A 13,233-nucleotide genomic window follows, 5' to 3' on the forward strand; every position below is an offset into this window, starting at 1 on the left:
AGCTAGCTCCCCTGACCCCGCAGGAGAGCTAGCATTTGCTTTCATTTCTGCTCTCGCTCAGCACCAGTGTAGGATGCATAGGCCTGATGTTTGGTTTCATAATGACGTCGTACATTATACTCTTTCATAACTGCCACAGTTTCAGTGCAGATCAAACAGACACACGTCCCCTTTAATTCTTTGAAGAAATATTCACTCTCCCACCGTGTCTGAAATTTTCTGCACTCACTTTCTACCTTTCGCTTCTTTGTTCTGCCATGTTTGGTAACTTGGGGGTAAATTTCTTCTGTGATTGTCCTTTTTGGTGGAGCAACTGCCTTGATCAACAGCAGCTCCCCCTGGTGTTAAAACTAAGAAGTGCACTCAAGCAAAACTTGAAGTGCGGGCCATATTCTATTCTATTTATAAAATTACTTGAGGGCCAATTAAAAATGGACCGCGGGCCGCACTTTGGACACCCCTGCTGTATTCTCTCCGCTGGCTCACCACCATAGGGCATGTGAGTGAAGTTGGCCCCCCACCTTCTTCAAATCCAACAAAAGTGGTATCAAACGTTTGTGCTACGTTTGTGCTGGTTTGTGCTGCTAAAATTGTTGTTGTGCTGCTTCTGTTTTAAAGATATTAATGAAAATGTAAAGGTCAAAAGGTCAACCAGCCCCCCCACATTACCCAAATCAAACAAAATGGATTGTTTGGACAAAACAATCAACTCAAATCAAAATGGTCACATTTGCGACCAAATTGGTCGCACTCTAGAGCCCTGTAGAGATATATATATATATATATATATATTTATATTTATATCTTTTGTTTTAATTATTTATCGCTTTTATAGCCGTGGTCTCTCATCTTGATTACACAAGTAATTTACTATTACTACTCTAAAATATGAATTACATCTTACATAATCAAATACATGAAATAGAATGATTAATAATACATTTCCCTTTTTTTAGGAAATGACCTGTATGTATCTGTATGAAATCAATAAAAGAATCACATACTGCATTATCTTTAGTTACATTGATAATATTTATTTATGGAAAAACAGTGGAGAAATATCGCTGTTGCTGTCATATAAATGCAGCGGACATACCTGAGTGGCCGCGATCTAATCCTGTTTACATAAAGTAAGCCTGCTCCCAAGCAGGTTTACGCTTACGGATCTGTTGCTATGACAGCAAGTCCCAGATGAGCTTCGGAGAACTGAACGATCCAAGATCACGTGAAATCGTCAACAATCAAATCCAATCCAGCTAACTTACTTAGCGAGGTACGAAGAACGGACCCCAGGTGTGGAGGACAGTCCCAAACATCACCAACTACAAACCCAGAACCAACGGCGTGGATGGTGATGCTACACTTGTAGAGAAGTTGAACTGCTTCTATGCCTGCTTCGAACAGAAAACACCAGAAGTGGCTACATCACATCCACCAGCCACATCTTAACTGTTGGGGAGGAAGGTTTAAGGCATGTACTAAGTAGAGTTGGATGTCTCGAGACCGGTCTTGGTCTCGAGACCACTTTTACGTGGTCTTGGTCTCGTCTTGGTCTCGACTGACTTTGGTCTCGGTCTTGCGTTCTCAAATCGACATAGTGTTCGGGAGATTTGGAGTCAACCATCTACGGAGCGGGGGGGGGGGCTTACTGGGCTTAAGCCCGGGTCATTTTTTCAGAAACATGGGGTCTTTTGGAGTGTAATTTGTTAGTTAGATGCCTGGCTGACAACTGTATAAAACAAAAACAACACACGAAGCGCAGAGCGCACCGTTGTAAATTCCCCCTAATTTTGGTATGATCCGAGCTCAGGCACTGGGCGACTGAGCGCAGCACCCATGTAAGCGAGGGGGAGAAGCTGCTGCCTGCAAGTTTGCTGCAGACAAAGGAGAGGTTAAGTTCGACCAGGTACCAAAGCAAATCATTCGTACTGTACAAATAATGTAAATATGACGGTGTATCACAAAAGATGGATATCAAACTGATCAGTTGGTTGCGTTACTTGCTCTTCGAGTGAATCAACAAATGGATCAATAAAAAGCCGAACAACAACAATGCTGATTTTTTAGAGACTCTTAGCTTACATTTCATATTTTCAGTTGTTACCCTCCACGGCTAAACAAACTCTCTAAATCGGTTTCAATTGTGTACTGATGAACACAACAATGGACATAAGGAGCTTCTTTCAAAGAAAAAACTCTGGTAGATGTTATTTTATATATTATGCTTTGTATGTTGTTCAGTATATTTCTATGCAAAACAAGAGGAATTCCAATACACAGCAGTATATTCACAGATGAAACCAGATGTTTACACTTTAGGGAGAAAACAAACTTTTTTTTTACTGTTAAACATCAATTTAGAGTAAACTTGTTTTGTTTTAGATAAATAAATGTTGAAATATCTTTTGAATTAGTTAAATGTCAGAATAAAAAGAGGGAGCTGTCTATTTTAATCACTTTCATCAAATTTAGGAGTACATATACACTAAGTTTATTGTTAATTAATAAGAAAACTCCAGACGATTCCATTCTGAGCTTAAGAAGCTTCTGATAGGTTAGTAGAGTCCATGTGAGTAAATTGGTGACACACCTGTGGATGCATATAAGGCAAAACACAGAGCCTGTTTCTTTGACATGGGAAAATCAAGAGATGTCAACCAAAACACCAGGAAAAGAATCGTGGAGCTCTATAAGTGTCACGTCCGGTGTGGCAGACGCGTGGAATTGAAGATAGGACCCAAAATGCAGCAGCTCTGGTGCAGGTGAGTATTTATTGAACTGGAGTAGATACAAACAATAGAGGCGGGTGAACATGAAACTGGAAAACCTAAACTGGGCAAACTAACAAAACAAACCAGAACGTATGAAAATTCCAAACTGCTTTCCCAGGTCTGTAAAGTGTGATTGCCTAAGCAGAGTGTATCCTGTGGCTGAAACACAGACAAACACAGATAAGAGGAGGTTTAATCGTCAATGTTCTCCAGGTTAGATTATTTCAGACATGTGTGAGTGCTGGGCAGAGTAATGGTTGCTGATAGAGAACCAAGCATGTGAGGACTGGCCGAGCGCCTCGCTGGCAGATGACCGACTGGCAGACGGGATGACTCGGTGCGTGACCGACTGATCGGCCCGCCGGTTGATTTGCCCGCATTCCTCGGTGGACGCCAGCGGGGTACAGTCTGACCCAGCGTGATAATCCTCCCTCGCCTCCAGGACCCCTAATCAGCCCTCCTTCAGGCATAAAATGGGCCAAACGCACACTGGAGGAATGTATGTTCACAGGCACACAAACACCGACCGTGACGCCAAAAAGAACCATCTGTCTGCATCTCTTAAAAAAGAAAGATAAATTACCTGTCTGCAGCTTCCTTCACAGAGTCTGGGAGAAAATAAAACTCTAAATCAGCAAAACCACCGAGAGACACTTGGATGCAGGACGAATCAAAACAAATGCATGTTGGTTTTCATCGAGTGAGTTCATCTGCGACCGTCTCTCTGAGGCCTGTCGGCGCTGACGGGCTGATGTCAGGCGCACAGTGAGGGGGGGCGTCTGCAACTCAGGGTTTTGCCCCACGGTTTCCTACATGGCAGCGTGTTAGCATACAAAGACTTGGACGTATCTCCTGGACCCGCGGCGGTCCTGGTCTCAGGGTTTGAGTTCTGCACTCCTGATTGATGCGATTGAGTTTCTGTTTGGATTTCTTGGCTGTTTCAGTGCTCGAGGCTGTTCGTTCACTTGGTTTTTCTCGTCTTGTTTGAGGTTTTTCTTCATGCTTTGTGTTTCTGTGCCCAGCTGTGCTGTTCTTGGCCCTCACCTGTGTCTTGTCTTCAGTTAGTTCTCTGCATGTTCTCCATGTTCACCTTGTTGGTGCAAAAATGCCCCTTCATGCTGTCTCAATGTGTTATCTCTGTAATTTTTCAAAGATCCGACTAAAGAACGGTGAACAGATGTGTTTGTGTGACAGGCTGCTGATGGCAAAGAGGCCAAAGATGCAGCTCTTTGCTAAGCTGTGACGACACAACACTGGAATGATTCATAGGTCAAAAACACTCCTCTGAAAACGGTCAGATACAAGTGAACAACATCTGGAAATGAGTGAAAAACAGCCAATGTCCAAAAAACCTTTGAAAGGTTCTTCAAAAATCATATTTTTGTTTACAGCACAGTCGCCCCCTGCTGGACATGGGAGAAAAATACAGGTTTAAGGCACTTTGGCTACACTTTTGTAATCTGTGTAAGAAATGTTGCACGTCTCCAAATTTAACTTCTAATCAACTTGCAAAGAAGCTCAAAGTGTGATTAGCTGTGATTTGTCTCATTAAACCAGGCGTAGATTTGCTAACTGCGACCAGTTAAAGACTGGATAACAAACATGTTGTTCTACCAGGACGATGCGTCAGTGACGACTCCTGGGAGAATGAATCAGCTGTAAGAGAGAAACCAGTGCTTTCGTTATCAGGTACCAGATGTTCTGACGTCCCTCATGAAAAGGCCCCACAGGAGAGACCTCTCTGAGCCACTGAGGCGCCAAACATGGACTCAGCGCTACCTCAGCTCATCCATAATAACTGAAAAACATAAAGCGAGTCATCTGGAATGAGCCCGGGGCTGACGAGAGGTGGATGCTCATAAATCAGCTGATGCTGTGACTCCTGACCGCAGAGACCGCTGCCGTTCCCCGCGGAGACGCTCCTCAGATCCATGAAACTACCAACGAAGCTATGCATGCAGTAATGCTCCTATCCTGCCCCCTGGTGGTCATATGTATGCATGCATGTAAGTGGTCAGCCCACCGTGGCTGCAGCTGCATTTTTATACAGTGCATGCGTCTGTTAGAAGCAAAGCAGTGGAAAAGAAAAAGGAGCCGTCATTTCTACATGTGCTCCATCTTTCTGATAATGGCATGACCAAAATGAATGGAGTATTTCTCTGCAATTACAAACTCTGTGTAAACAATGTTGGTATCAAATTAAAGCTAACGCTTTCTTTAGAGGTGTAAACATTACAGCAGATGTTACTGTGTCAAAGGTACCGACGCTGGAGCAAAGAGAAGCAAGAATATTTTGTATCACCTAATTTGTTTGTATTTTATTGCTTACAAACTACAAATATGCTGCAGTGGACAATAAACTCCAGGAAACCAGGAATCCACATATGAACATCATCTGTGCAAACACAGAAATGTCACAGTTTAATGAGGACACAGCCGGTGTGATTTAAAAAGAAATGATTTAGAAATGATTTAACTTTATTTACAGGCCTAAAAAATGTTTGTGGTTTGAATATTTTCTGAAGAATTACCCTCACACTCAGTATGATGGGATGGTTGACGTTGTGCCCCACAGATGACTAAATAGACTGGACCTGAGGGGCCATAACTTCGGCTTCTATTGGCTGATTTGCATGGCTCACAGTAGAATTACGGTAACATCACTGAGTTTACGTCAATCCCACAAGTCAAAAGTTGGAAGGTGAGAAATACATGTGACGCAAAATTTACGACACAAAGTCTCTAACCAGGCTGGAAACGGCTGTGCGTCATTGTCCAAGGTGGAGGTGTTCAGAGAAGAGACGTAGCCTTTTCGTGGAATCACAGCGCGGGAAAGTCTCACTTCATGTTGTAGTTTATCGAACGTGAAGCATGTTTGTGGTCCACTTTTGAGGCGGTTCAGTGACTTTTGGTCGGAGCGTGATGAAACCTGCAGTTTTGGGATCTGCGAGATCTGTTTGATGGTCGTAGAAATGTTTTTTATGAGCTTTTATTTGAGATTCAGGGTTTTTGTGGATCCCACACATGGCTGTATTTCTATAACAGGTAACACAGACCCAGTCACCGTTGTCTGGATCTAACAAACAAAGCCTCGATGTACTTATTAGTGTGACCATGTAAGGATGTAAAAACTATGGGTAAAACCGTAACAGTAATAATACAACAGTGTTACTAGTGCACATTTGCCTGTACTGGAGTAATGTGTTCATAGTTCATGCTGATGCAGCAGCTTCCAGCAGAGTGCTGCCATTGTTAAAGTGTGGACTGATCTGTTATCGAGGTTTCTGGAGCAGTGACTGACACAGTCTGGAGTTTCAGTTTTAGGGCAGCCAGCGTTTGAGTGGTTTATGTCTGAGGTACAGCTGTTCAAACACACACAGTCTAACACTTTGTGATACTTTTGAAAGGTTTTGGACATTTTTCTGGTCAGTACAGCAGCTTTGTCCTCACTTTTTTTATCACTATGGAAACTTGGCAGAGGAACTACAAACCCCAGCTCAGAGTTTGATTGAAACTAATTTAGTGTATTAGAGACACAGTTTCCTGCTCCAGTGATCATAATGTCTCCATTAATGACAGTTTCATATGTTATTTCCTGTCCTGAGGTCTTTACGTCACACAGACAATGACATCTGAGGTACAACATGAACTCACACATCAGTGCTCAATAAAATGTTTTGTGCTTCCAAAAGTCTGACCTGCGCAGAGGTCACTGACCTCCACAGTAAAGCTGCAGGAGCATGAAACAGGTAACTTGAATTTGAGCTGCCTGAAGTAATCAGCAGTGTGTGTGTGTGTGTGTGTGTGTGTGTGTGTGTAACCCATTTCATACATAGATCTAAAATACTATTAACCAACATTTCTGTGTTCCTGAAGATCCCTCCATCCAAACCTGGAGCCGTGGCTCATCGTCCTGCTGCCTGATAAGACTCAGCCATCGAGTCTATCTGTGCTCATGTCTGTACCCTGTGACACCTCTGCTTATCAGCACATCTGAGAAAGTCATTGTTGGCAACCGCACACGGTGTCACAATCTGCTGCCACACTTCTCCTTTCACTGTTAATCTGATCAAGATCTAGTTTTCCCACCTTCCTGTTCCTCCGTAGCCCAGTTTAGCTGTGGCGTTCCCCAGGGCCCTGTGCTCGGCCCGCTGCTGTGCTCGGGTTACCCACTTCCTCTCAGACATGATACTCAGAACTGATGATCTCTATCCACAGAGAACCCACGCAGACAATATCTTAAAATACATTTTAGTCAGCAAACTTTTGGCACATCCAGTTAAATTAATAATTAATATTGATTAAAACCTCTGATATTTTCTTACAGTTTTATTCAAATAATGCACAAAAACACAGATCTACAAAATGCCAAATATTAAAAGCAGCAGGGCACGTGTACAGCAGGGTCAAGAAAAGAAGATGAGGTTCAAGTGACAGTTACGGGAAGATCCAGAAAATGAGGAAGTTTAGCTCCTTATCTTTAAAAACAGCAGATTTAATCATCATACACAAAAAAGAAGCTCCTGCTGGCGACACGAGAACAGGAATAAACGCCTCGACTGTAATACCAAATTATTCCAACAGGGCGCTTCGTTCTCAGACTGCAGGATTATGTGTTTACATGTTCATGTCACAAAAGCTTTGAAAATCAGAAAACCGACCTCGATGCCCCAAACATCCAAACCTGCCCGTTATAAAAAGTTAGAGATGCAATCTATAGCATCAAACTTCATTAGCAAAGAGTACAGTTAGCAACCTGCATGACACAGTTACTTCTAAATCACAAGAACAATACGTGAAGTCAAAGTGTGAGATTCTGCTGCTGTGCTTATAGTTTTAATAAGCTGCTGTGGTCACCTGTGTTTCTGTGGACAAGTGTTGGACTTTATACACCTGTGAATGAAAAATGTCCAGTTTTGTGTCATATAAACTGGATGCAGTTAGATGAGAACATCTCACAGTCTCTATTATTAAAGCACAGTTTCACAGCAAAGCTTGAGATGAGCGCCGGATTGATTTCCCTTCATAGCTCAAGTGTTACGCGCTGAATGACGACATGTTGTTGGAGCCTTCCGACGACTTCAGCCCTGACATGCAGATCTCGGACGTGCCACGTGACGAGCGAGCGGTGTAGATGTACCTTTTGCTGAAGCACCAGAGGTCCAGCATGATCTGGCGGAAGTGGTTCCTGAACTTGACCCCGACGAAGGCGTAGAGGAAGGGATTGAGACAGCAGTGCAGGTATGCGACGGTCCTGCAGATGTTGAGAAATTTGAGTTTAAGGTTCTCTGCGTCGCAGCTCCTCTGCTTGAACAGAGACAGCGTGTGGATCAGCAGGGTCACGTTGTACGGAAGATGGCAGACAATGAAGACCACAACAACCGCCAACACCACCCGGACGGCCTTGTGCCACTGGTTGCTCTGCGCCCTCAGCAGCGTGTAGATGATGGAGGAGCAGCAGAATGCCATCACGCACAGCGGCAGCAGGAAGCCAACGACCATCTGGAGGCTGGGTACCAGAAGCTTCACGAGCGCCGCAGTTTCAGTCTGGTTGAGCTGATGAGCGTGGGCAGAGTTAACGCCACTGCAAACACCCAAACAGCCGAGCAGATCAGCCGGCTGTAGACGAGGGCGCGGGAGCGCGCCGCAAAGGAGCGCGTCGCCCGAACAATCGCGATGTACCGATCGCAGCTGATGCAGGCGAGCAGCAGCATGCCGCTGTAGAGGTTAATGCTGTAGGACGACCGGAGCACCTTACAGGCCGCCCTGCCCATCGACCAATCGTGCTGCTCGTTGTATATGACGAACGGAAGCGTAGCCACGAAGATCAGGTCGGCCACGGCAACGTTGAAGAGGTAGACGTCCGTCATGGTCTTGGTTCTCTTGTAGAAGATGTAAGTCACCATCACCAGGACGTTGCCAATCAGGCCGAATCCACAGATGATGGAGTGGATCAAAGTCTGGGCGATGACCTCACTGGGGTCCGGATCCATGATGCAGAAGCCGTCATCGATATATGTCTCAGCATCGTTGTCACAGTCACCGAATGTCGCGTTTGCAGGACTCTCCGTCATGTTTGGGACCTGGAGAAGAAAAGAAACATGATGAGTGAAGCACCGACTGGAGACATTTTCAGAAGGACCTGAAACGTGCTGTGTGTGAAGGTTTGATCGTTTGATGTTGTTCAGGTTCAGCGAGGATCTCCGGCCTCCATTGTTCTCTGTAGATCTGATGTGTTATTTAATGCTCCATCGCTCAGAGAAACCAGAAGTTGTACACTGTAAAAAACGCTTGTTTATAAAGAATTAAAACACAGAAATCGTGAATTTTTCCTAAAGCTGTCCTGCTGCTGCGCTGCCTGGGTTCCCATCCAGGCGCCGTCCTGGAGCTGACCTTTCTCGTGTCTTCGGGTCAGTCATGTTTACATCGAGGATCTCTCCAGCGTGAAGTGTCTGACGCGCTACATGAGCTGAAGCCGCGGCGTCTGCTTCCACCAGTCAGTGAAGGTCTCGCAGTCACATGTGGGATTTTTGGTCTGTGCCTCTAACAGCTTCCTGTTTCTGCCATGTTTCCACTGAACGCCACCACAGCAGCTCCGACCTTAAACGTCAGCACAGTGTCTTTGGTGGTTTTTGTGTTCCTGTCTCTGTGCCACATAACGATCTGTTGGCTCAACTCTTCTCTGGATGAGTCGGTCTCATCCATTTAACAGCAAACTCAGCAGAACGAGTCTGACACTCAGATGCAAAAGTTTCAGGACACTGAAGTTGTAAAAGTTTACACACCGTCTGATTTCTAAATGTGTGATCGTGTGTGAATCATTTTGCAATAATAGTTATTAATATTGAACCAAATTTAATTTGAATCAAAGTTTTCCTTTGATTTGAAGGAAAACTTTGAAACATCAGTTGTGTGAATAGTTTGATCTGATTCTCACAAACAGCTGAATTACTGTGATTTCTGTCCTGATCTAAAGCTGCAGTTTTACTTCCAGATGTAAAATCTGTGGTGAAAAAGCCAAAATTGAACAACAGAAGGTTCTGTGTGTCCTGCAGTCAGTGTGATGACACCAAAGGAAAATCCTCGTGCCATCATTAATGCTTAGAAAGCAGGTTTGACCTCGGACAGACCACCGCGCTGTCTGATGAAAGAAGATATGAAGAGTTCAGCACCAACACTACAGATAAATCCGGCACAGCGTGCACCCTGCACACACCGGGGGTAGAAACTCCTCACACCTTTTCTAGTGGTTTCAGAAAATAAACCATCGTTCTCTTTCAGCTGTTCCTCTGGTTGTGAATGACCCACTTTCAGCCCGAGGCGACGCCTGCACAGGTACGCTGTGCTTCGTGCTTCTCTCAGAAAATGATCCGATTGTTATCAGAGGGCATCTCAGATGTAATGAGGTCAAAAAACAAACACTAAGAGCCAAACTGAAGTGAGAAAATCACCAAAAAGAGAGTGCAGAGGCTTTGTGTCTGCAGAACTGCACTTTAAGCTGCTCTCATGATATTTCAGAGTTTTTTTCATTGTTCAAACACAAACGAAGATTCTTTCTATCAGATTCTGATTTCTGAAGAAAACCAGCGAGCTCTAACCTCCAGTCCGGCCCACTGGATAACATTTCATTCACTCGCTAATTTATTTATTTTTCGATAAAACTATGCTGTCGGATGAGAAGTTAAAATCGGTCTAAATGCAGACAAACCAAATATAATGATGTCAAATCCAAATAGAATCTTCACAGACTGGCTTTTACTGCTGAGTTTAAGTGTTGGGCCTCTGTTTGTGGCTGTGAAACTGTTTCAGAGCTTGTTTGACTCATTACTAACATAAAAAACAAGATTGATTATTGTTATTATTGAGAATTGGAGAAAAAAATCCACATTTTTTCAGAACTAAGATGATGAACTAAACATGTGGATAAAATGTAACAGTTTCAGATTTACTGAACTAGATTTTATCAGCTCGCTGTTAAATTTTGGGCTTTTTCCAGGAGAAATCTTTAAACTATTTTTAGTAAAAAGAAAATTTTGAAGTTTTTTTGTTTCTTTGTTTGTCTTTTAAATAAAGCATTATAAACTTGAGATCAAACCGGGTCGCACGTGGGCCGTGACCTACAGACACTGTGACACCTTAATGAGATTAAAGTACCTCATTTGACCTTTTTTGAAATCCTTCCACTGAATTAAATCATCTGAGACTTCAAACGTCACTCCTTAAACACGACGACTCAGAACTGTTCAGTTTTTCTGATCTGAGCCGATATAAACCAGCGAGGGTGGGAGCAGTGTGAGAGGCAGAGGAGGATGAAGGGAGGAAGATGGAGGGCAGCGCGTACAGACAGTCCTAACCCATATAAAAAGCAGAGGACACGCAAAGTGTGAGATTTAAATGTCTCATATTTGATGTATTGATGAACGTGGGTCTGTGCAAGGATCCGTCTGCAGTAGGGATGCACCGATACCGATACTGGTATCGGGTATCGGTGCCGATACTGTAAAATGTGTGCGTACTCGTACTCGTAAAAGTTAACCGATACCATGAACCGATACTCATAATTCCCATGGACTTAAACGCCACGGTAACATAAGGTGTTCACAGTTGATGTTATGTGATGTAACTCTACCCTGAATATAATTTGCCCTGTAATATGTCGCAAGGTAAATACAGGTAATTAGAGCAATCAAAGTGTTACGTTAATCATAAAAGTATTATTTTATGGTATGTAACTCTGAAGGGAGTTAAAATATTTTTCAGAGTTCTAATTTTCTGGAGGCCCGTGAAGGTAGCATAAAACGGGACCTTGCATGGAGAGATGCACGAGGTTAGCTGAACCAAAGTGAGAGACTCGGCTAGTTTTACTGAGGTTAACTTGCACAAAAGAGTGTATGACTAGAAAGCTAACTGTGTGAGAGCTTCACAACAGAGTGTGGGTGAAGTGACTTTTTGTTTCAACGGTCGCACCACCGTCCGTGGAAAACTGTGTTTCCAGCCATGACCGCCGAGGCTAAAGGCTAGCCCGGACTGCTTGGCTGCGCCACGGAGGCAGCTGCTATGGACTGTCGGAGAGCTGGACAGTGACTGGCTAACGCGCTGTAGCAGAGACAGCATCGGGTCCGCAGGGAGTGGATTTAGTGTGGGACTGGTGAACGGCGACCTACCGAGCAACGGAACTGTAAGTCAGACTTTTGCGCTCTTACTGGGGAGAAGAGGATTTTTCTCCATCGTCCGGCGTGAGCAACAAACAGGCCTGCAACAAGTGTGAATGTGAGTGTGTGTGGGGCCCATGTGTGAATATTGTATGTTTAGTGGATTTATATAACGTGTTTTGGAGTGTATATTAGTGAGTCACTTACCAAAAGGTGATAACATAAGTTGGGTTGTTTAATATAATTTCAAAGGGAATTATTTCATTTATACAGTGTATTTCATTTGGTTAAGGAATTGGAATATCATTTGAGTTTAAAAAAGGGATGTGTTGTACAGTATTTGTCTCTGCCCTTACGTTCAGTAAACGTTTCGTTTGTGTTAAAGAGTTGTCTGGGGTAGTTTCTTTACTACTGGTTAAGTTTAACTTGTGTGCGGTAGAAGTATCGGATTTTGTACTCGGTATCGGCAAGTACTCAGATCCAAGTATCGGTATCGGATCGGTTTGAAAAAATTGGTATCGTTGCATCCCTAGTCTGCAGGCTTTGAAGCTGTTTCCCACACGAGCTCGTTCAACGTGTCTTTGAACAACGTGTGATTGCAAAGCTGCTAAAATACAGATAATTAAACAGGAAATTTGAATTATTCGTTTTTGTCCACCAACAGTTAAATATGCCTGTAACAAAAATAAGCCCACATACTACCACTACTACTAATAATTATTATTATTAATACAAAAATCCCAGAAATTACATGAAATGAAAACTAAAAATTAAAACTTATAAATGAGCAACTAAATCAAAAAAACCTCTCAGTTTAAATTTAACTAAAAAAATTCAACATGATAATAATTCTGTTTGTTCTGATGTTTATAATGAAAACAGCAGGAAACAGCGAGACCTTCAAAGTAAAAACTTCAACCAGATAAACAAACTGTTAGAGCTTCAGACTTCAGTTCATTTATTTAAGCTGTATTAAGCAGCATTAATAATTAATATTATGTGTTGTTTCTCTGTTAAATCACATTGAATTCATTGATCTGAGGAGACCCACAGCCTGGCGTCTCTCCACGGCCCAGCAGTCACTGGGACGCCGGCTCACATATTTCACATTTTCATATTTTCTCGCTTCCCATCAAGTTAAAATGCTCTTATTAACGCATGAAGCTTTACATGGACATGATAATAATAATATTTGAGTGTGGGGTGCTGTGGTTTCCTCCTGCAGGCCACAGGTTTGCATGTTGGGTTAATTAGTGATTGTAAATTAGCTGCAGGTGTGACTCGTCTGTAGTCTGAGGTCCAGCTCTGCT

General features: G+C 43.2%; 1 pseudogene; it reads right to left on the reverse strand.

Annotated features, from left to right (window-relative positions):
• Nucleotides 1-7,085: 7,085 nt before the first annotated feature.
• Nucleotides 7,086-10,012, reverse strand: LOC109200450 (C-C chemokine receptor type 6-like; annotated as a pseudogene).
• Nucleotides 10,013-13,233: the final 3,221 nt, after the last annotated feature.

Source organism: Oreochromis niloticus, linkage group LG19 (genome assembly GCF_001858045.2).
Source record: "Oreochromis niloticus isolate F11D_XX linkage group LG19, O_niloticus_UMD_NMBU, whole genome shotgun sequence".
Classification (NCBI taxonomy): domain Eukaryota; kingdom Metazoa; phylum Chordata; class Actinopteri; order Cichliformes; family Cichlidae; genus Oreochromis; species Oreochromis niloticus.